The sequence below is a fragment of the Mustela nigripes genome, chromosome 5, assembly GCF_022355385.1.
Source record: "Mustela nigripes isolate SB6536 chromosome 5, MUSNIG.SB6536, whole genome shotgun sequence".
In the NCBI taxonomy this organism is placed as follows: Eukaryota; Metazoa; Chordata; class Mammalia; order Carnivora; family Mustelidae; genus Mustela; species Mustela nigripes.
In genome coordinates, this window is record NC_081561.1 from 41,185,830 (window position 1) to 41,209,083 (window position 23,254).

Genomic DNA, 23,254 nt, shown 5'->3' on the forward strand with positions numbered 1-23,254 from the left:
ACCACATTTTGGGTACCCCTGGGGGAGGCGGTGAAGGGGATGAATAGCTTCACTTCAAGAAGAACCAGCTCCCATAAAGAGACTGTTGCCAGGACTACCCTGCTCTTCCTTTCATTCTTTCTCTAAACTGGGGCGTGATCATGTTTAGTGATATGACCTTAAGGAAATAAAATAAAATAATAAAATAAAACAATGTTTTATTTGAAAGTCTGAATTTGGTCAAATAAATTCCACTAGACTTACTTCAAAGTTTTCTATGAAAGTGTAAGATAATTCAGGGTGTTTACCTTAAGATTCATTTGCCTATCTCTCCAGGTATTACCATATTATCATTTATTATTACTAAAATAAGTACACATCTCAGAATATTCCCCAATAGATTATAAATTCTGAGAACACATTGGCTGGCTGGCACAGAGTAGTTCCATAATAAATAATATTTAGTAATAATTAAAATAATAATAACTCTTCTAAAAAATAGTAACATTGTGCAGTGGATAATATCCAAGATCATAAATTAATCTTCAAAAACACTGCTAGCAATTCAGAAATGACACAAAAAGTCAGTATAACTTAAGGTAATTATAAATTTTAGAATAATTCATGTGATTATGTTTTGGGGATGCAACATTTTTGCTTCTAGAATTCCTCGGTGACTACTCCAGCTCTTTAGCTTCTATTAGAAATTGACAGCTCATTAACAGCTGGTTAGGAATGCTGTTAACTGTGCAAAAGAAAGATATTCTGCACCATAGATTCTTACTTGTGAAATGTGTTGAAGTTTGGGTCAGATTCAGCATTTCAGGAAGAATAAACATCTCTGCCTAGCAATTATGAAATAGCACACACATGCAGGGTTAAAATGAGGGAAAAAATGCCACAAGTTTCAATATATTTAAAAAAAAATATCCCAATGTGACATACTTTCTTTCTGCTACTTTTTCTCCAACTGCCAGTTTTAGAAGTTGCCTGTCAATCTCCATTTCCCTTCAGAACACATTCCGTTATCCTTCATTCCAATGTTCTAATTATAAAATCATTTGAAGATTTGGAATAGTCAATGGATGAAACCAAGTCACATTTTATGAATAAACACAGAAAAGAAGATTATTAAAATACTTTTTAAAAATTAAAAAAATGATCTCAAAGTTGTTTTGTTTTCGAAAAATAAGAACTTACGTATAAGAAAACAAAATCTAGGAGAAGAAATCACTAAAGACAGAAACAAAAACAAAGAAAGAAAAAATGAATAAAACTACTTCCACTGTGGCTTATACTTGTATACTTATACTTGAGAAGATATCACTAAAGACAGAAACAAAAGCAAAGAAAGAAAAAATGAGCAAAACCACTTCCACTGTTGGCTTATACTTAACTTATACTTATACTTGTAGTGTGCAAGACCATAGGGCATGTATAAAGATATATTCCACACACTTTTGCATTGCCCTCTGGATGGTCTTTTGCTATCTCTAGTTGCACCTGAATAGGGAAGGCACACAACAGGTAGGTGGTCCAAGGACGACCAGGTGGAGACTCAAGAATCACCATATTGGGTCAACACAACCAGAGCTGCCTGACTATTCCTCCAAGAAGGTGCTCCATTCCTGGTACTGTAATACTATGCATGGAATGGACAGACCAAGCTCCTATTCCATCTCCTTGCTCCAAAAATCCATTTGATGTATTGTCCTCAGATAGAGGATGTATCAGATATGAAACTGATAAGAACAGATACTATATTTGATATTAGCCAAAAGGCTGAGAAGTGATGATCCTAAAGTTGTTTAAAAATACCCACATCTATGCATTGAAACTGACTGGGGATAGGGAAACTAGTCCAGGAGCCAAATCCCGCCCATTACCTATTTCTGTAAAATTTTACTGGAATCACAGCCACACTCATTTATTTTGGAATTATCTCTGGCTGTTTTCATACTCTAATAGTAGGATGGAGTAATTGTAAAATATGCCATATGGCCCATAACACCTAAAATATTTACTATTTGGTTTATACTATTTCATTGATCAATGATTAGACTGAGATAATTTTTTTAATTTGTCTTGAGATAAAAGTTATTTGAGTTATAAAATGGTATGTAGATAGAGGGAATATTTCTTTGGCTGAAAAGCCCACAAAACTGGCATCTTTAACTTTGGTTTCTGATCACTTTTACATCTTCAGTTATGAGTAAATCACGGAGTGACTTATAAGCTTAGGTTATAATTCTTGTTTTCACCTTCTCTCCTTGTTATTACAATAGGAATGGGATGTCAGCTCACAAATGTACTGTACAATAAGTGTATTTTAAAATTAATTTTTTTAGTATAATTTCAATTTTGAACTCTAAGTCCTCTGGGGTAATAAAAATTTAAACTCAGTGTTTCAATTTGTGGATTTTTCCTTATTTAACAATTTCCATGTCTGCCTGAGCTACAGAAATATTGGGAGGACTGTTCATGGATGTTGACAAGAACAACACTGTTCTTGCCTGGTTTTAGTCATTAATCCACACATGTGATTCCAGAGCTATCCAATATTCTCTATGACATTTGCTCATGGCAATCTAGACAGTTCGTCATGAGACATTATTCTACCTCTGCGCCTTTTCATGTCTTTTGGATCTACTTCTATTTCAAAGCCATTTTATGGGGACTTGTGATTCACCTTGTTCTTCCTATAATCCTCTGTGGAGAGAAATACCCATAGGCTCTACTAATCTATTCTTACTCTATATCTTTTTCATCTGGGTTTTTTGGTGCTCTGCCTGAGCACAAGGAACAGAGGCCCTTTTCCAGAATACACCAATGCTTTATCATTTCCACTCTGTCTACCTCCATTCTGTGGAAGCCCAGCATTTCTAAAATTCCATTTTTCCAATACATTTGTTTATATTCAGTGGTCTCCTGTGAGAAAAGTCTATGATCTCTACAAAAGAAGCTCAAAAGATGAGCACATATCCATATATCTTGCCAAATCTCTGCAAAAGCAAGGAGCCCAAATATCAAGTCAGTTTAAATAAAGGTGAGAGGAAAAAAGGAAGAGAAAACTGGGAAACAAAAATAAAAGTCTGCTAAGATTTCTAAAATAGTATTTCACACTCAAAAAAATAATAAAATACAATACTATTTCACTATACCAATTGCTTGTTACTGCCATCTCAAATTTTAATTAAATAAATTTTGTATTATCAATATCTCTTAGTACAGGTATTTTATTGGTACAGATAGGTGAGTTTAGGGTAAAGCAACAATTAACCCCCAGATGCTTGTAGTGAAATGTGCTACATGTTAATACCTTTTCAACTGGTGTAGATGTCTGTGTCATAGACCCTCTAAGAGCTTCAGAATAATGGGGGCTTTACCATTTTGAGATCTACCCTTTGAGATATGAATTCCTCCTCTTCATCAAGAAGAGGTAAAAGGAGGGACACCTGGGTAGCTCAGTGGGTTAAGCCTCTGCCTTCAGGTCTGGTCATGATCTCAGGGTCCTGGATCAAGTCCCTCATCAGGCTCTCTGCTCAGGAGAGAGCCTGCTTCCTCCTCTCTCTCTCTCTCTACCTGCCTCTCTGCCTACTTGTGATCTCTTTCTGTCAAAAAAATAAATAAAATCTTTAAAAAAGAAAAAAAAAAAAAAGAAGAGGTGAAAGGAGACTAGAAAACAATGCAGAGACTTTTCTCTGGCACAGCCAAGATGTGAAATAGATCACTTTAGCCCATTTATTATTGAGTAAAGTTAGTATACATTTACATACAAAAATAAATAGGCTGAAAGTGAGTCTTCTATATGTCCATGGAAGATAAATTTGAAATGAAATACAGTAATATTTCCAACACAGGAAATATTATGTGATGATAAATTTCCAATCCTTGTAAACTTTTGTGTAGGGAATCTCAGCGATCATATTTTCAAACCACCTGCTAAAACATACAACAATGCAAGAGAACAATTCTATCTTGGGGAAAAAAAAAAAAGAATAAGCTCCAAAAACAAACAAACAAACAAACAAACAAACAAAAAAATAGCAACACTTTGTCTAGTCAGAAACAAGTGAAGATAATTCCTCACTCTAAAAGATACAATTACAGGAGCATCCAAGATTTCTCCTCTGATATGTTCCATATATCAGAACATCCAGAGACATGCACAATTTAATTTCATTCCTTTACTTGGATGAATGAAAAGATAATGAAAGACAATGAAAAGGTAAATGAAAATGATAATATATAATGAAAAGATAAAAATCCATAGCAAAAAAATGAATGTTTCCAAATTTTGCTTTTGTTATGTTAGGGAAATACACTCTGTAAAGAAAAAATAGTCATATATTTAGAAATGTATGACTATTTAATTAACAATATATATAATATTGATGCACTTATGACATCTTTTTAAAAATTTTAATTAAATGGAAGTTCATGAAAAATGAAAAAGCCAATTCTAGGGTCAAAGGACATATTGGCATTGTGTCTTCTCAATTAAAACATTTTCTTGGGGGCACCTGGGTGGTTCAGTGGGTTAAGCCTCTGCCTTTGGCTCAGGTCATGGTCTCAAGGTCCTGCGATCGAGCCCCACATCAGGCACTCTGCTCAGTGGGGAGTCTGCTTCCCTGCCTCTCTCTCTGCCTGTCTCTCTGCCTACTTGTGGTCTCTCACTGTCAAATAAATAAATAAAATCTTTAAAAAAAAATCATTTTCTTAAATGAGCAGAAGGGATGTGTTATTATAGGTGCAGAACATGAACTTTTCTTTGAGAAATTTTAAAAATTGTGATATGTATATATAACAAAAATACAGCATATATAATATATACAATGCATGTGTGTGCTAAATTTAATTTAGGACAGTGTGATTTGAGAAATAAGGCAAACAAAATTAAAAGATTAAAGAGAAAGGATAAAATTAAATTTTATTTCACACAATGTAATAATTTTCTAATATGTGTATTTAAGAATATCAGAAATGCACATTATTTTCTTATTTATTGCTTTGAACCAAAGGATATGATAATGATTATTGCAGAACAATGTATTTGAAGTTGCTAAGAAAATAAAAACGATTGTTGTGAGAATGTATCTATAGTTATGTATTATAGCTCTTTCAATCACAAGTCTATCACACTGTGGGGGAGGAAAAAAAAAACAACATCTATTTAGTTGGAAACAGCATGTAGAGCAAATGGACTTGAGTCAGCAAACAGGCCACATGGCTGTGGAGTCCTGATTCACTTCCTTTCATTAGTTCCCCCTATCAAATAAACTGAAGTTTAAATTACCATCTTCAAAGTTTAATTTATTTTCTTAGTCAAGCAGTTAACCATATTTATAGAGGCCTGACAATTCTAGTAAAGAAAAGTGCTGATAGTAGCACCAATATGAGGAGAAAGAGATTTAAAAAATGTAAATTTCCATTTGAAATGCTAATGGAATATTTTTCTACAAACACATATAATTATAATTTACCAAAATTTTAATTTGGGGGGTGCTGACGTATCAGTTTACTTCTAATTAGAATTTCTCCTTCCTTTAATTATGTAGTCATTTATTTAATCCAGATTCACAACTATATAATCCTGTCTAAATAGATTTAAGCTTAATGTTGGGAAAAAGAGGGAATATTCTCAGCCTGTGGGAAGATGTCATTCTTAATTTAACACCCATAGGGATGCATTTAACACTCATATCATGCACTTATTTTATGTCATATATAATGTATATTTATAAATATTTATGTATTTATTTACAATACATATTTATGATATAATTATATGAATTTATATATTATATACATATGTGAAAAATGTCTATGAATGTTAAAGTCATTAGAGGTGAATGTCATTATGTAGTATATTTTCTTTTATTGGAAGCAAGTAAGCATAAACTTAACTAACTCCAAGAAATATATTATTGATGGGTGTTCTTACAGTGGATAAGAGTTTGAATTACATATCTTCCAAATAATTTTCGAATTATGAATTCATCCTTTAGAATCAAATTCTCATCTAATATAAGAATATCCATCTGTAATGCATTTCTTGGAGTTAGCTAAGTTAGGCTTACTTGCTTCCAGTAAAAGAAAATATAGGACATCATGACATTCACCTTTAATGACTTCAACTTCAGAGACATTTTTCTTAGATTGGATTGCCTAGGAGCCCATGTAGGAGGTATACTCAATGTGAGGTGGGAGTGTCCTTGGAATCAACATCTGTGAGGGAGTGAAGGAAGAAGGATTACACAGATGAAAGAATTAAACTAGAATGCAATTGCACAAAGGCCCCAGCCAATGTGATTGAGAGCTCTGGAGCTAGTTATCCTGCCTTTAAACAGGGAGGCTCATTTTTTACATCACTGTATAAACCTGTCCTTGAGTTTAGGATGCCCTGAGGAGGGCCCATGACCTCAGCATAGGTAACATTTCTTGCAGAACAACATGTCTATGAGCTATCAGCTTTCAACATATTCAGCAGCTGGGAGATGAGTGCTTCAATCATAAAAGGATAGAGTGTGTGACCTACCAAAGATTTTATTCAGATCAACCCTGGTTACACTCAGGTCAATTTTCTTTTAGTAATAAAATTTTTAAACAGTGCCATAATATTCTTTTTAAATAATATTCTACTTTACTGAGAAAACTTTTAAGAAGTTTAATGGGATGAACTACATACCCCACCTTCTCATCCCACCACTGCAATTGGACCAGAGAGCTCAACTGATATATATCTATTCTCTCAACTACTTTTCATTCAAGATTTTTCTTAACCCAAGCTGGTACCTCTGTGGAGGTATGATCAACGATGTAATTTCTCTTGGTATAGGTCCTTAGTTACCATTCCATTTTCAAGTCAGGGTAAATACAATAGTCCATTTACTATCAAACTATCACCAGAGAATATCAAGAGATGTCCCCAGTTGGTAACTGGATGACCCACATATCTCCCTTTATGTCCCCAAGTTTTAAGGGTAGCCCCATCTTTTATTAATAACTGTGGCAAATTTTTAAAGAGAAAGGAATAACGTCTTTTCATGCCTCATGGTATCTTTGCCCAAAAAGCCTGAATTAACCAAGCAGCAGTCACTAAGTGAAGTTATTGAAATTATTACTATGGTCTCCTGGTGGGAACAATTCCTCTTTAACAATAAGCCCTTCTAAACTCAGGGAATTGATGTGAGATGTATTAATTCTCTAAGAAGGTAAGTAGACATGATGGTAAGGAAGGCCATCATACTTTCACTGCTGTGTTCCCAGAATCAAGTTTCCTGCCCCTTGGAAACATAACATCATATTATAACCAATGACTTATTATCAACTCCGAGTCAGCGCTTCAGTTCCACCTTCAGAGGCCATACTCTGCTCTAGTTACCAGGTCACAAGTTTCTGGGTAACACTAGGTAGGATATGACCAGTGATCTTACTGCCATGTGCCCATTTCCTTTGCTATAAATTGGATCTCTTGGGCTGATTAGATGTTACATGAGATACTGCCAGAAAATTAAACATTTTATAAAGACTCAGATACTGGTGCTGGCTAAGGGCTTAAGAGCAGGAAAAGTAAGCCCATACAGGAACCCTTGTGGATTCTAGTTCAGACAGTAGGGTTTTGGAGGTCTGTCTGAATGACTGATCTACTTGAGGGTAGTGCCATATCAGGGCATAACTTTTTGTCTCTGCTGTAGGCAGTTTTGATACTCAGCAACAACAATAACTAGATCAGATTTGTTGAGTTGGGCCTGAATCATAGGGTCTATTTGTAGTCCATATCCCTTCTATCTCAGTTTCTCCTATCCTGATGTCATTGTGCCAGTATTGAACACTGATAAGAAAGGCTGGCTGGTAGATTCCTTCTGTTTTTGTGGTAGTTTTGTGCCTCTTCCATAGTTGTTCTTAATTAACATGCAATACAAAGATCATCAATGTTTATGAAGCCTGTCTTTGTGTCTTTTCTCTAGATTCCTTTGTTCCTAGTCTTACAGTTGGTTCCAGGACTCAAATAAACCAGCTGAATTATTCATGACCCTGCAAGTATGTATTTTTGGTTCTGGTCACTTCTCTTTTAACAAAAAGTAGATGCCAAGGAACATTATCTAAAGATCTGACCACTGTCTCTCTGTCAATGTCAATGTCAATCTGACCATTGTCTCTAGACATTTCCCTTCAGTGCCATACATAAATGGACTCTAGATCAGTATGCTTCCATTTTTAGTTTGCCATCACTGAGTCAAACCATCTCCTAACCAAGGGTGACCTATTTCCTCCTCAATTCATTGGTCATAAGGGACACCCACATCCCCATCCAGCCATAAGTGTGAGCTAGGGGAAAGTGAGTACATTCTGATTTTCAATCCTGGGCATATCACTTCTGTCTTAAGATGGATTGCTACTGGGTAGTAGACTTGGCGAGTTTAACAGAATCTAAGCCATGGAAGATTTCCAACTACATATCCACCTGATGACCCATAGTCAGTTGCTTTTCCTCTCTCAAAACTCAGGAGCAATCCAGTAGCTGTTTTTGACTAGGTATAATTCAAATGACTTCCATCGGTTATAGGGCCCTTTCTTTCTCTTAGACTCACTAAAAAAATGTGTTAAATCTATATTCCCAAGTATGGAATCTCAGAAAAAAAAATGTGTTAAATCTATATTCCCAAGTATGGAATCGCCATTATAATCTTGCCGCTATAATTTAGCACTCATTATGTTAATTATGCTCCAACACCTTTGCTTTTAATAATTAAGTACCTGACTACCCTCTAATATTTGGGGAACTTTTCATCTCCTTTGCTATCTGGAGCCCCAGTTCTGTAACTGCATCATCTACTCTCAGCTCTGACTTGCAGAGAAAACCCAATACCAAATTTCTCTGTGATGCTGTTGCCTCTTTCTCCAGTACAGTGCCTACTACTTTGAAAGATACCTTGTCTTCAGACCACTCTCAGCATCCAGGGAACATAGTCAGTTGATGAGTGTTCAGAACTTACTTAAAATATCCACCCCCTCCCTTCTCTGAATCCTTTGATCTTTTCTTTCCCTATTTACCAAGATACTTCTATTTCTGCATAACTCTCATCATATTCTCCAGGTTTTCAAAGATCAGTCTAGTAACATGTAAGAAGTTTCTTGGGGGCAGGGGTCTTACCATAGTGTTAATACCTGTAACAAGTAGAGTAAGCCCATATCAATAAACTCCTCCTGCTATACGTTTATATTCTGCTCCCTCATGATCCAGCACTTCAGAATCCAGTCCACTACGTACTCCCCAGGCTCCTGTTGGTACATATTGGTTAGTTCTTACTAACCAGTTGGTTAGTTCCTACAATTCCTTTGAAGTATAGCTCCTTTTCCCTAGCAAGACTGTATGGTCAGTTAAGTCTAATGATGTCCTGGGGGGGAAGTGGTAATAGATCGGATATGGGGTTTTTATCTATTGAAAGGTAGAGGCTCTGGAAACATTTCCCTCAAGGAAGGGAGTTCTTTAAAAGAAAGTAGTGGGGGTTGGGGATGGCCTAGTGGCTCAGGTGGTTAGGCATCCAGTGCTTGGTTTCCGCTCATGTCATGATTGCATGGATTGTGAAATCAGCCCTGAGTTAGGCTGTGTGCTCAGCGTGGAGTCTACTTAAAAGCTTCTCTCCCTCTGCCCCTCCCCAAACTCACCTGTGTTCTCTCTCTCTCTTTCAAAAAAATAAATAAATCTTTACGGGGGAAAAATAAAAAAAGTGCTGGGCACTCCTGCCCACCTGGAGAGTTCACAAGGATATGGGAACTTAAGGTTTTTCCAGTGTCTCCATGCCTTTCCTGAGGGTATCATTCCTTCCTAATCAGGGCCTTAATCTTTGTGTGGCCAGCTTGATGAAGTTGAGAATTCAACCTCCTCCAGAGCTTTACTATCCTTATAATTAAGTTCCTGGCCTTCAATTTCTTCTGCTCCCTAGCTGCAGAAGATGAGACTCTTTGTGTTGCCAAAAGAGACCTCTTGCTTTCAGATTTAGCTTTAATTTCACATCCTCAGCCTTTCATTTTCTTTCTCCAGTAGGTCCAGTGACCCAGCAACAGCCAACCAATTCCACAGTCCTACAATAAGGACTTCCTCTGAACTTCTCAAATGACTGCGGTATTGCTCCCACCAATGTATTCTCTTCCACTTGTTCCCCATCAAGATCACTACAGGGATAATCACCACCTACCAGCTGTGTTGATCTTTTTATTGCCAGCTAGCAATTAGATGATCAACCTCAAAAATCTAATTTTAGAGTCCCCTTCTTTGGACTACTTCATATTATCAATTATCTTGGGGTAAATTTCCAAGGATTAAACTCTGAGATAGAGATTTGTATACAGGAAATTATTAGAAATACCCTAGTAATTATCACCTATAGGAAGATGAAAGACATATGATTAGGCAGAAAGAGAAATTAAACTGTGAAACAGTCACAGCACAAAAGTCTCAGTTTCCCTTCAGGGAAATATGGAGTTGGGCCTGTCTTTGAAAATGTCCAACACTGCAGAAATGTAGCTGGGCCTCTACATTCTTCCATATAGAACGGCCTTTATTTTTCTGCCACAGAATGCAGGCTTTACATGGGGTATAGTGTGACATTGGATGTGACAGCTTTATTTGGCTGAAGGTAATTTTTGGAAAGCTTATCATTTGAGAGTGGTCATCTGCCAACATTCTCAGCAGCTCAGGGTTGTGTGCCTGGGTGGATGATCTGTGTGGTTCATCATAGCTTCCATCCCAATATTCCAACATTCTTATTTAGATTATTCATCATGTTGTACAATATATTGTCTCTTTCTTGCCTCACACACACACTGGCTTTGACTATGACCTAAACATACCATTAATTGAGTGAGTGTATCTTTGCTTTACCTCTCTATCCTGCTTCTACCTCTCTATCCTCTCAGTTTCAGAGCTTATTTTATTCTGGTAGGTTCCTGATACTTCCTGCTGGCACAATATTAATTTCTGGCATAATTATAAAGGCCTAGCTCTATATGATCTTAGACTTTAAGACTTAGAGGATATTTGAGTGAACCCATGAGCTATTATATTAGAATTTTACAATGACATTTTTATAAATACTCTTTTATCCCTTCATGACTTCTCATTCCAAAATTAGAAAATGGACTGTTTGTGTAGAATCCAGAAAAATATTAAAGTTGATAACAAGAATATTTAGGACATAAAAGATTTAGGCTCATCAGAATTTTAAAGCCTCAAAATGTATGTGCCTTCAAAGAGTTACAACAAACCCTTCCTTTTTTATTAAAGACATTTGCATGAACAGAAGACATTGTTTTTAACAGTTCACAAGCTTCTGCTGTTTTTATACTATCTGAAGGCTGTATCATCTTTTAATGTCAATGCAGTTGGTTGCCATAGAAATTATAATGATGTCACTCACTATTTAAGTCTAGAAATAAACAGCAGGAACAGATGGGCATTTAAGAATGAAGGGCAGAGTTTTAATGCAAATGGTCTTGAAGACAAAAAAAGGCAGGTTAAAAATCACATGCAAGAAAAAGCCTACCTTGTGCAACATTAAAAATTGGGAATGTGTCTCCATAGTTAGCTATCCAGGTTGCTGGATTGGAATCAGGGGCTTAAAAGCAGAAGGAACAGGAAAGGCATTCAAGCATTGACTGAAACAGAATCCTGTGTAAACAGGGTTGAGACTGGATCATAGTCACAATATGAACACCCAGTAATCTCTAGCAGGATGGGACTGAGTCAGACTGCAGAGAAATGTGAACTTAGTCTTACAGTTGTTAGGGCAGATATGATGACGGCTTAAAAAAAAAAAAAAAGAAGAAGAAAGAGAAAAAACAAAAACAGCAACAATATAGTAGTATGTGTGAGAACACATAGAAACATATTTGGCATTTATAGGCAGAAACCAAAGTCACATGTATCCAAGTATAAAATACAACTAGAATTGCTTTAAAAATGCATTGTTCCATATTGCTGCAGCATTTACTTAGAACAGAGGTACAGCTATGTCCATTATTCTCTTCTCTATCAAAAAATTCTCACCCTGACAAATAATATTCACAAAATGCACAAAATATAACATTTGAAGTATTGTGGGCACCAGTGTATAGTGGGTCACACTAAAATCAAACTGGGTAACTCAGCAAAAGGGGAAAATTAATACATGTTCAAGGCAATTAAAATAGGATTCAGATGCATAGACTTTTTTTTTAAGATACTTTGTTTTTAAAATATCCATTAAGGATTGCAAAAAGTCTAATAATCTTTTCATCTGCAAATCTTTGTCCTGTTTAATTCTGTTGATCTAGCTAAAAAAAACATTCAATGGTCGCTAATTATATAACTAGAACATAGTAACAGAAAAAAAAAAACAAACCTGTTAAAGAGACACATTGAGTTAATTCAAAATGGAAATTTCTACAAAAAATGCAATATAAAAGTTACTTGGAAGACTAGAAACTATTTTACCCTGCACTGATTGTCATCATCTGATCTTTTTAAGTTTGTACTGATGCATTTTAAGCATAAACTGTCTTGAGTCCTGAGCCTGTGGAAACAGGCATCCCTTACAGGGAACCATGGAGTGGTGGTGGGAGGCATCCTTAGAGTAAATCTGAACACTATTGTAACTTTGTTGCTGGTGGTGTATGCATATTACCCTTTCCATTTATTCTTAACCCACATTATTGTGTTCGTGTTAAGGAGTGACACACTCATGCAGCCAGGCTGCCACATTGAGGCACTGGTGTCTTAGAAAAAAAGCTCAGGAATATGTATTCTCAAAATGAGTTGGATATTTTGAGTTCACCTCTCCTTAATGATTTCAAAATGTTTTTGTTTTACACAATTTAAACAAATGTTGAAGGATTTTTACAAACTGAATATTTGTGTTCCTTCTAAATTCACATGTTGAAACCCTATCCCCCAATGTGATGGTATTAAGAGATGGACCTTTACTAGAAAATCATCAGGATTAGACGAGATGATGATGGCTAGGTCCTCATGAATGGCATTAGTGGTAAAACAATGGCAAGACAAAAACTGGAATAAAAAGACAGTATTCACCTCCTGATGTGTTAAATGTCTTCTCATGTCTCCTGTGAAACTAAAAGGTGCAATCAGATTAATAATTTTTATTTGTTTTTTACTGGATTATTGACCTGATGAGATAAAATTAAGGATAATTTTCACATTGTCAAAAGACATAAAGTAGTTTATAGGTGGCTAGTATACATACCAGAAGCTATTATAATGTAGCCACTGAGCATCTCGTGTCTAATTTTGCTGATAGTACAATCAGATTGAATGTTGGTAAGTTGTTAGACAATGATATTCAAAATAGTGGAATAGATTTTTTAAATTATAACAGCCTAGTCTTCTCTTTTGAGCATTTGCCAAAGAGAGAAGATAACCATCTGGAGAGGTACCAGTAACATTCAACCTTGCTTTTTTCCCGAAAGGAGATCAGGTCTAATCTCTCGCTGATTTTCAATGCCATCCATAATCTGGCCTCACCCTACCAACATAAATCATTTTTATTATTTTTTTTAAAGATTTTATTTATTTATTTGACAGACAGAGATCACAAGTAGGTAGAGAGGCAGGCAGAGAGAGAGAGGAGGAAGCAGGCTCCCTGCTGAGCAGAGAGCCCGATGTGGGACTCGATCCCAGGATTCTGAGATCATGACCTAAGCCGAAGGCAGAGGCTTAACCCTCTGAGCCACCCAGGCGCCCCTCATTTTTATTTTTAAATACAATCCAGTTGTTGATTGATTTATAATTTTTAAAATCAATCAGCTTAAGTTGTTTTGCATAGTTTTTTATACTTATTTGACACTTTCTTAAGGTTTTACTTCTTTTTCTTCATCTTTGAAATAAGAATTTTCTTCCACCATTTAAAATCTTTCCTTCTGGGGGCGCCTGGGTGGCTCAGTGGGTTGATCCTCTGCCTTTGGCTCGGGTCATGATCTCAGGGTCTTGGGATCAAGCCCCACATCACATCGGGCTCTCTGCTCGGCGGGGGGCCTGCTTCCTCCTCTCTGCCTCCTCTCTGCCTGTGTCTCTGCCTACTTGTGATCTCTTTCTGTCAAGTAAATAAATTAAAAAAAAAAAATTAAAATCTTTCCTTCTGTCCAGCCTGTCCTTTACTTCCAGCCTACTGTTAGTGGAAAGGCTAGATTACGATTATATTTTCCACTTCCCAATTTCTCATTTACTCTTCCTCCATTTACATTTCTGATAATGGCCTGTTGTAAATATTACACTTCACTAGATCTCTAATGATTGTTCTGAGGATAGGTCTATAAGATACATCATAGACCATACTGTACTTTATGTTTTTTTTCTGTGACGTTATTCTGTACATCCTACATTTTGAAATTCACTTTCCTTGGGTTCTAAGAAAAAAAAAATTAATTTTCCTTCAACCCCTTTTTTCACTACTTTTCAGTCTTTTTAAAATGCTCTTTTTCCTGGCCTTCCGACAAAATGATTGTTTTTTCACATTCCATCCTCAGAGATGACCATACAGACCCACACACTTCTTATTCTTCTAAATCTTGCTTAGCCTTGTCACTTATATCATGGTGTTCAGATAACACAAGAGTCTGATGACACCAGGTCATTTTCTTGAGCATCTATGTCAGGGAATCTCACCTAGGTGTCACGTCCATATATCTGTAATCATACAGGCTAACATTCAACCCTCATCCTCCTTATGGCACCCCATCCACATATTCTGTCCTATTTCCTGCATCACCTGTTTGGCCAATCATACCTGAAATCTGGGAATCACTCAAGATTCCCATGCTCTAGTGGATGGGATATCTTTGCCTTTCCTTCATTGCTCCTCATCCCATTGTCAAAAAGCACTGTGACTGGGGTGCCTGGGTGCCTCCGTGGGTTAAGCCTTTAGCTTTGGCTGGGGTAATGATCTCAGGGGCACAGGGCTCTCTGTTCAGCAGGAACCCTGCTTGCCCCCTCTCTTTCTTCCTGTCTGCCTACTTATGATCTCTCTTTCTGTCGAATAAATAAATAAAATCTTAAAAAAAGAAAAAAGAACCGCAACAGAATTTTTAAAATTTATCTTCATGTTATTTCTTCTTCTCCATTCCATCATTCATATTTCTCGTTTTCTATGTCCATATTGTTTATTTTTTCTTATAATCAGTTTGACCTCATTCAATCTAATTACTAAAACCTTAAAGTGTCATAAAAGACCCTTTCCAGTTTCACTTCACACTACTTAAATTTGTTATATTACATCATGTCCTTTCAGATCTTCTTGTCTTTGCACATATTTTTTCCCCAGAACAGGTCAGTTGCTACACATCACTGACCTCTGCTAGCATGTATACCTAGGGAATCTTGCTTATTCCATAGGACTCACATAAACATTCTTCTGAAGGAAAATTCCAATTTACCTACTATACAATATGATCAGATCGCATGTTCTGCTCTTTGCCCACTTACATATGTACTATTATTGTTGTAATAGCTTTTTCATATTAAGATCTATTCATTTATTTTTCCATGAGCTTCATGAAGGCAAGTGCTGTGCACCCTACATCTGTGTCCCAAATTGAAGGACTTGCAAACATTGTGAATAAGGAATAAATTCTGAGTGAAACTCAGAAATTATGGACAATTAAATTACATATGTATTTAATTGTATGAATTGTGTCTGTTCATCTAACTCAAACTTCCTTTATTTTTTAATAAAGATTTTATTTATTTATTTGACAGAGATCACAAGTAGGCAGAGAGACAAACAGAGGGATAGGAGGAAGCAGGTTCCCCACTGTGTAGAGAGCCCTATGTGGGGCTCGATCACAGGACCCTGAGACCACGACCCGAGCACAAGGCAGAGGCTTTAACCCACTGAGCCACCCAGGTGCCCCTCAAATTTCTTTTAAATGGGCTAGAAATACATGTGTAAACACATGGTAGATAAACTTAAAGCCTAAGCACTGCATTTAATCTACTACCAAGATAATTACACCTCTTAGTTGCCTCCTACACCAATATGCCACTCTCACGTTTTCACTTATCTTTTGAACTTGAGTGTTCTCTTTTCTCCTTTCTCTTGTTCATCTCACATCCTCTATACTCTCCACCTGCACATAAAAAGAAAATCTGTCTTTGAATCATCTATAGATTCACAACATAGGAGACTGTAGGCAATGATTTAGATTTATTAATCTAGGAGTAAGATCCGAGATGGGATGGCATCCAAGGTTAAGTGATTTGCCTAAGAAACTTCGGTGTGTTAAAATGTTCATGGGATATACAAATCATTAATTTTTTAGGAAAAGTGTACAATAGAAGTAAGATTTGTAGTATCCATACAGAATATAAGATCATGGGAATTTGGAATCTTGAGAAGGGAATGGCCAAAAGATTTATTGAATAGTCATTATCCATTATATTTTTCTATGAGCAGCCTTTTCTCAAACACTGAATAGAATTCAAGTATTTAAGAGCAACAGACATCTAAACTAAGTCTGAGGTACGCAAGTATGGTAATTGTTCCCAGGAGAGTTAAGTATAGCCTTTGATATAGGAACCAGTTTTACCTACCCTGTAATATGTGCTGAGGCATTTGGGGATAGACATCACTATAAATCGGAGCAGAGAGACCCTGTATACAACACTAGTTATTGTAAACTGTCTTTCAGAGAATAACCAACTGTTTGGATCTTTTCCTTCCTACAGCCCCATTTTCATAGCTATATACATTATAAAAATCATCATGTTAAGTATTTTCTTAGTTGGGAAGTTGGATTGGATGGATTCCAAAATGTGTTGATGGAAAAGATATATTCATTCTTGGTCAGAATTGAATAGCTGAGAAACAAAAAGATATACAAATTAATCAGTTTATTGACAAATTAAATAATGTTCAATTAGATTTTTTTTCAGGTTAAAAAGTTGTAAGAGCAGACTTGAATATCAAATGTAATGGACCAGTATTAATAAATATTAACATACACATGCACACATGCACACACATGAAGCATGAAAGAAAACAGATAACAAAAAACAGGAAGAGCAGAAATCAATTGCACACATAGATATTTATTAGATATGTCAACAAAGTCAAGAGTTAGTTCTTTCAAAAGGGAAAAGCGCTGTTGATAGCTTGGTGGTATTGACCAAAAAACAAAAAAGATATGACACGAATAATGAATAGAATTATTTGAAAACTTGAAGTAACTATGTAACTTATATAATTAGCAGCATGATTCAGTTAAATTATTAATACTTTCAGGAAACATTGAATATATAAAATAAATAGGCAAATTACTAGAAACAATATACTGTGCCAATGACTATTAGCTAATCTTCCTAACAATCTCTTTTTCTTGACAAACAACTAGACCAGATATGAGTGTGGAAAGGTATGTGACTGATTCCCAGTAAATTTAACACAATGCAAATATTTCATTACCAGGTTAATCTCATAAAGTTTCTATGTTCAATCTTTCATGGTCTCAACATTCCAGCTTCATGCACAGTAGGTGGCAAATCTAACTGAACATTATTTAATTTGTCAATGTGTCTAGGAAAAGGGGCCTGGGTCTGTGAAGTCACTGAGTAGAAAACAAACATCTCACAACAAATGATGTCCACTCACAATTTCACACAAAAAATGAAATTAATTTGCAATTTATTAATATATTGAGATTTTGATATTTAATTCTTAAATAGCTGTGACAAATTAACTAATGTACTACAATAAATTTTAATTACTACCACTACAAAAACTATTGTAAAATAAATAACAAGTCATAACAATAGGAAATAAATTACATGAGAAAAAAATATTTCAAATTTTCTTTTCTTTACTGTTGAATTTCACTGAACACCCAGGGGGAAAAAAAATTCTAATAATACATGAAAACTTAGAATAAAATACATATTATACTTTCCAACTCATTTTATGACAGTAAAACTTTGACAAAAAAAAATCAGTAAGAGCACTATCAACTAGGAAAATTAAAGTCTAATATCTTTCATGAACATAAATTTATACATTTAAAAACAAATATACTTTATTTGTAAATTAAAAATAGAAGTCAACTTAGTGAAACTAACAAGGATATGTAACAATAAATTGCAGTCACCATCATGCTTAATAATGAGCTATTAAGTGAGGTGATGGCATATTAATTAATTGTGGTTATTTTCTCAATATAGACATATATTGAGTTATCATTTTGTACTCAATCAATAAATAAATCAATACTTTCCCTCTGCAATTGAGAAGGTAAAGAGATTCACTATGATCACATTTTTTTCAACACTAAGCCAGAATTTTAATGCAAAAGAAAAGAAAAAGGTATATACCTATAATTATTATGGAAGAAGGAGATATGATTTCGCATGTAAAGAATTAGAGATATGATTTCGCATGTAAAGAATTAAAAAGGCAAAAAATGAACTTTGAAGAATTACTAAGAGTTTATCAAAGTTTATCAACACAAATTAATACACTCAATATTTCATTTTCACATACAAACTAAAACAGAAAAAGAGTCATTAAATGAATAAAACAGCATATAACAAAGTAGATGTTAGGGAATAAATATAAAAATATATTCAAGGCATGGATAAAAAATTTATAACACTGTTTCAGTTTATTTTATTACAAAAGACCTCTATTATTTCATTGAAAAACATTAAAGAATCCTGAATAAATGTAGCTTACATCATAGTCATAGATGATTATGTCTCAGTTCTGTAAAATTTGTCAACTATCCCTATATTGTTCTACACATTTTATACTCAAAATCCCAATAGAATTTTTAAAATCATCACAAATTGATTTTAAAATTCATAAGAAAAATAAAATGACCTTATGTAGTCAAGATAAGAACAAATAAGGTAGGAAGCTTTTCATTATCAAGAATACTAATAGAGGTATATATGGTAAGTCAGTCACTCTAGTAGTGGTGCATGTCTAGCAAATAGAGAAATGAAGCTAAAATATAAATATAATTTTTATGTAATGATATTTGAGGAGTTATTTATAACAAAATGGATCTTTAATAAAGTGGAAAACACTGTATTGGAAATACATTGGAATTGGAAAATAAGGTATTAGTGTATAAACAATGAAATATGGCTAATTACCTCTATTATATTAAAATATTAAGTGTAGATAGGTTATAAAACTAAGTGAAAAGGCAAGTTAAATAAATGGGTAAATTAATATAAAGTGAAACTTTGTAAATATAAGCTTATATTTTTATGACCACAGAGTGTAAACAGATTTTTAAACAAGGTATAAATTATGTGAACCATTAAAGAAAATAGAATAGTGAAAACCAAGAAGTTGTACCTACTGAAAGACATCTTTAAAAACATGAGAAAATAAGCCACAATATGTAGGTTTATAATTCTGATAGGCTTCAAAGGACTTGTATACAGAAAACACACACAAAAAAACCTCTTTTAAATTGAGGATAAAAATAGACATTGCAAAAAATGAAGAAAAGGAAACAGTTTGCTAAAATATTTATTCAAATTGTCAATAAGTACATTAAAATATGCTTAAATTCATGGTTAATAAAAACTAACCATTAGAAACTATGCCTACCAGAATGTCTAAAATCTGGACCACTTTCTTAACCCATACACCAAAATAAAATCAAAATGGATAAAAGACTTAAATGTGAGATAGGAAACCATCAGAATCAATCCTAGAGGAGAGCAGGTAGCATCTCTGACCTCTGCCATAGCAACTTTTTACTAGCCACATCTCCAGAGGCCAGGAAAACAAAACAAAAAATGAACTATTGGTACTTTATCAAGATAAAGAGCTTATTCACAGTGAAAGAAACAGTTGATAAACTAAAAAGTAACTTTGGAATGGGTGATGGGTACTAAATGTACTCATTTATTGTAATGAGCACTGGGTGTTATATGTAAGTGATGAATCACTGGATTCCACTCCTAACACACACACACACACACACACACACACACACACACAAAGAGTACACTTATGTTGATGAGCACTGAGAAAAGTTTAGGTTTGTTAAATCATATTATAAATTTGACATTTACATAACAATGTATGTTAATTATACCTGAATTTAAAAAGTAGACATAAAAACTAATAATTCTAGTAATTGCTACATAAAAAATCAGTAAAATTTCAGAAGTACATTAATGCTACCATGGAGATAAAGAGAAAAGATAAAAAGAAAAAATAGGCAGAAAAGAAAAAACAAGTAAAAGAAAACATTAAAAACAAGTAAAAACAAAATGAATATGCCTATAAAACTCTTATATAAGTAAATGTACATAGAGTGAGTATATCTGGTTAAATTTTAAACATAGAATAAAATATTTGTAATATTACAGACATACATAACACAAAGTTACCAGAATGATGGAAAGAAATGTTTGACCAAATATATGACAAATACATGGAGAGAAAACAGAGCAAAGTTTGATTTCAAAGGAAAAGCAATAGATAGGAAAAAGAGAAAAAGAATCCTAAAATATAATAATCATGACTATATGGTAACCAAAAACTATCACATGAAAATTCAAACGCTATATGAAACAAATGGAAAAAGAGTAAAATACAAATGAAATAATGGATCAAATGGATAAAGATTTTTAAAGTGTATAGAGAAACAATAATCAAAATGATAAGTCTGATCTAATAGATTAATTTAAACATGTATGATGTGAAAACAGAAACTATTATTCTTTTTAAGAGTGCATCGGGCACCTGGGTGGCTCAGTAGGTTAAAGCCTCTGCCTTCGGCTCAGGTCATGATCCCAGGGTCCTGGGATCAAGCCCCACATCGGGCTCTCTGCTCTGCAGGGAGCCTGCTTCCTCCTTCTCTCTCTCTCTGCCTGCCTCTATGCCTGCTTGTGATCTCTGTCAAATGAGTAAATAAAATCTTTAAAAAAAAAAAAAGAATGCATGGAAATATTGTAAATTTTACCCATAAATTAGGACAAATAGAAAATGTCAACATTTACAGAATGTAAAATTACATTTCCTTATGAAAAATGGAAAAGCATGCTTAATAGTGAAAAGAAAACAACAACAAAAACAATAAAATTTAAGAAAAAAATAGCAATTGAATTAAGAGAAAAATGTAAACACAAACTGCAGAAAACAGATAATAACTGTGATGAACATGTTAATTTCCCCCAACTCCTGGTTATGAAAAAAATACCTAAAGATAGTTGTTCAGCTAAAAATAGCTGGAGATATATTTAAAGATTTAAAGATATAGTCCTAAAAAAGAAAAGGAAGATTTTATTGAATAAAGATTTTATTGAATTAAAAGATTTTATTGAATAAAAATCATAGAAAATAATAATAAATTAATATAAGGAAAACAGAAGAAATAATGTAAGAAAAATAAAATTAATAAGTTAGAAAAATAATAAAATGCTAAAGTGTATATTTTTACAAAAAACCGTGTAAATTCTTCATTAAAAATATAACACACATATGCCATTAGCTAATATTTAAGAAAAAAATACTCCAAATGCACCAAACTTAAACATAACAAACAAAAAAAAGTAAACAGTTAAGAGATGATAATTTCCAAGAAAATTGCCATGTGAAAAGGATAGTAAATTTTCAATGCAGTGCATAATGTCTCTCCCTCCCAAACACCCTCACACCCACACACCCATAACACAAGGTACAGATATTTCAAAAGTGAGTTTAAATAAAATTTCACAAAGTAGATAATTCCAATTATCCATTTAAAGTGCACTATGGAGTCGTCTACTAGTGGTGTAACCTTGTACAAGCAGCTTTAGTACCAGGAGGCAGCTTGATGAGACATCTTGGCAATTCATTTACACATGAGTCCTGTGTTAGAGCAGTGGTTCTTGGCAACGTTCACATATGAGAATCACCTAAAAAGCTGTATAATAAACAAACGGGGAAATAGTTGTTAGGCTGTGGCCCTCAAACCTAAGATAATAATAAAATTATGGAGTAGCTTCCAGGCAACAACAATTTTAAAAAATATTGTTCTAAGTTGGAGAACCAAACTTAGGCATAAGTATCAGGTATGAATTGTGCATAAACATGAATTTTTTTTGTTTTGGTTAATAAATGATATCAACATCACGTGCTAGGACCATATGGCTTGATAGTTGTGGGGAAATTTTTATGTTACGAATGAACATATCTCATCCTTTCTGGTAAATTTACTTTATCTGGTGATTTTGTAATATAATTCAATTATGAAAATTTTAGTCACTGTATCATTTCTGATCTCAATGTTAGAATTCCCTTGCTTCCTTGGGATATTTCCCTTCCTCTTACTTCTGGTCCCACTTTTTTAGGCACAAGGTTTTCCTGAGTCTCACACTCAACTGTGGGAGGCGGTTGGGAAGACGATGGTGGGTAGTGAGTTGTTATGAAGGTTACTAACTACCAGCAGTTGCTGATGAGTTTGTATCTGTCCTGACTATGCGCTGGTACCCCGCTGTGCTCCTGCATCCGTAGCTCCCTGACACCCCTCTCAGAGCTCTGTCAGTCTTCCTGTAGCAGTTGCCTCCTGCAGCCTTTTCCTCCCCTCACCCCATGGCACCAAGGCTGTGCTATGGGCAGCTGGGAAGGGTGCTGGGATATATTTAAAGATTTAAAGCAGGCTGGAGTTATGCCAGCTTCAGGTACATGCCAGAACCCTATCCATGCAAGCAGTGAATGCACACCCCCTGCCATCTCTCACCCTGGCCTTGGCTCCCCTCCACTGAATCTTATAAAATTCTGGCAGTTCTCTAGACCAAGTTTCAGATGGATGACTAAAACGGTCTCTGTTTTAATGGGTGCCTATTCGGATCTTGAAGCTCTGTGATAGAAACCAAACCATACTGAAGAATGAGGATTTATTAAAATCTGGAACTCTTGTCTCCCACAACGAAGATACCTCCTTCATCTAATGCCATCTTTATAAAGCCCTGAGGCAGGGGGGCAGAGGTGTTGCCACACAGACTGCATCACAAGTCCCGCAGCTGGTTTCTATTACTGAAGTGGCTCTGTTGCAATTTAGAAGCTAAATTGTGTCAGCTCCAGAGCAAGTCATCTCAGTCAAAAACAAGGTTAGTCATAAAACAAATAAAAAACTAAGTTTTGATGTTGGAAGTTTTTCACAAACATATATAATTTATATTACCCCACTACCCGTGAATCTTAATCTTTTAACAAGGTTATTCTAAGAGCATGCTTAACATTTATCCACTAAAAATGCTCTAAATGTATTCATGAGGACT

General features: G+C 34.7%; 1 non-coding gene across 1 annotated transcript; it reads right to left on the reverse strand.

Moving 5' to 3' along the window:
* Window positions 1-1,591: 1,591 nt before the first annotated feature.
* LOC132018908 (U2 spliceosomal RNA) lies at window positions 1,592-1,773 on the reverse strand. Its single transcript, XR_009404682.1, has one exon. It is a non-coding gene; the product is annotated as a U2 spliceosomal RNA (small nuclear RNA).
* Window positions 1,774-23,254: the final 21,481 nt, after the last annotated feature.